Source organism: Canis aureus, chromosome 26, assembly GCF_053574225.1.
Source record: "Canis aureus isolate CA01 chromosome 26, VMU_Caureus_v.1.0, whole genome shotgun sequence".
NCBI lineage: Eukaryota > Metazoa > Chordata > Mammalia > Carnivora > Canidae > Canis > Canis aureus.
In genome coordinates, this window is record NC_135636.1 from 49,464,706 (window position 1) to 49,467,403 (window position 2,698).

The window sequence follows — 2,698 nt, forward strand, 5'->3', positions numbered from 1 at the left end:
GGTCCCTATGGTGAATGGATTCATTTTAAGTGTCTTTCCCCAGTGGCAGTGATCACAGTTAATAAGGGCCCTGTTTGTCAAGCTGATGGGTCATCTCTGCCTTTGGACCTGTGCATAGCATGGTGTCAGGTTCTTAGTAAGCATTTGTTGAATGAAGAACTGAACAGAAGGAAGTCACCTTGAAGCTCAGCCTAGTTGAGCTAAAGCTTCTTTGAGAATGAAGGGGAAGGGCAGGCAACCTGTAGGTTTCATTTCTGATTGTATTTTGGAGAGGCATCAATAATAAAGAGTCCAGTGGGTGTCTAGTTTGGATGGCAGTGAGCTAAGCAGCCTAAAAGAAACCTTATCTTGATTTTCCTTATGAAAGAAACTTTTTCATCTAAAAAGAAATATCCATCTTCCCTTACCTTTGCTGGACTCAGTTTGGTGGCACCACCATCTTTGACCTTAAGGAAAGTCTCTCTCTAATGCCACCTCGGTTGTACAGATGGAAGCTCCGGAGAGTTACACATGGAGACTTTGAACCTGAGGATGGTCACCTTGATATCTTTTAACTTGGGGTCCTCTCTTACACAATGGTGGGACCAAATCTTGAGTGGGAGATTTGCCTCTGGGCAATATTGTCTCTGAAAATTCTATAACTCAATTATAAGAGTGTGCTTGGTGTCTATAGTTCTGAGCAGAAATTCTTATGCACAAGATGTTTGAGGACCACTGAGGTAAAGGAAGGAAAGAAAAGAGGCAGGTTGTCTATCCTGGCTGTTCAAAGACCTACAAGAAACCCTCCCTCTAAGGAGGGGGAATGGGAAACCACTCTGTAGTGGCCGTGCTTTGCCGTGCAGTGTACTCCATTTGGTTTTAGCATTAAGCCTCTGAAATGCAACTGTTAGGACATCTTAATGGAGTGGTTTGTTGTGGTGGGGATTAAGCTACTGCAGTTGGGTCTTCTGGGTAGGGTGGGAAGCAGCATCTCAAAGGTCAGAGGGTAGATGAAATGTGTGATGGACCCTGCTGCAGTGGGGGGCAAGGGAAGTGTTTCTCATCTGGTGGCAGCTTAGGACTTGGGGGGCACTTCTCTATTTGGCAATTACTCCATGCCAACTTGAACCAGCTGGTGTAGGTCAACAAAAGACCATCTCTTCTAGTGGAGGGGAAGCTGGCAACTAACCCTTGTCATGACCTCAGTTTCTCTGTTGTTTACTTCCCAAGCTGGGGTCTCATATAAGAAGAGAAATTTTGCAGGTGTGTGTGTGTGTGTGTGTGTGTGTATGTGCACACGTGTGCATGTGCTTACACTTGAAGGCTGTTTTTCCATTAGAAAAAGCCATTGAAAAACCCACACATCCATATAAAGTAGATGACACCACCTGAGTGGAAGCAGCTACTGATTCTCTTGTTGTGGTTACCCAGTTCCTGATGCGTTTCTCCTGATGAGGTCACTGCTCTGAAATGAATACTTTTCTTTTCAGAATGGGGGGCACAGTGGAGATGAACACAACATCATTGAATTCTGTTTGCATTTCAAGTGAGACTTTCTAGTCCCTGGGAGCTTAAGACCCATGAGCAATGCAGCCCTGTTACCGTTTTCCCAATATCACAGTTACTGACCCTGGGGTGCAAAAAAGAATCTCATAATTAGGTTTGCCCTAATTTTGTGTTTATATTGCACATCCCTTTCTCTCTGGCCAATGACATATCAGGTTTTATTTTTTTATTCCTGAAATTCTTTGTATTAAAAAGACCTGCTCCATTAACTGAGACCTGTTCTATTTACTCTGATACCAGGATACATTAAAACATTCCATGGTATAAAGAGTGTTCTTATAGATTTCCTTAGAAATGCGTTTTTGCAGAACTGAATAGAGAACATTGAAGTGGTTAAGGTTAATTATTCAGGTTTAGCTGGGCACATTGGCAGTCGTGCCACTTCTGCCGGTACACAGGCTAAAATTGGGACACTGAAGAGGAGCTGAGTGTGGCCCTGTGCCCGGATGACGCATCCGAAGTCATATTGATTGAGGGGGATGTTTTATTGAACGATAGGAACTATACTGTGTTTATGGTTTTGCAATTTCCTGCAGCTGGCATGGCTTGAAACAGTAAACACGGTGAAGTTCGGGGCCATGTTTCACAGTGAGATTTTAGAAACTCTCCCAGCAAACTAGTGATAAAGGGACTCTTCATGTCCTTTGCATCTGGAGAAACGAAGACCCAGAGAGGCGTCAGCGACTTGCCCAGGGCTGCCTGTGTAATAAAGCTGATGGTCAGCAGTGTTCCCTAAATTCACATAATTCATGTGCCACCTCTAGAAATGTTGCATCTGCATGTCACCTGTGTGAATGTTTGCTCATGTTATCCTTTAAACTCACTCACCAAAAACGCAAATACATTTATTTTAAAGAGAAACTGTTTCTCCCTGCGGAAAATGGAAAGCCAACATCACGTGCCATTAAGAGAGTGCCACAGGATAAAAACACTCTAATGTTCTATGGTAAATAAATTCTAGCTCCAGTCTGCTGTGGGCAGAAGGCCAGGAGCCCTAGGAAGACCCTCTGTTGGAAAGAGTGGGAAGTCTTGAGGTGCATTAGAGGTCCATTAGCACCCAGTTGAGATTTTCTTCTTTCTTTGATGAGAGGGATTACAAGGACACTGCTCTTTCACTGTGTGATGTAGTTTTATTTATTTCACTCTAAGCTGT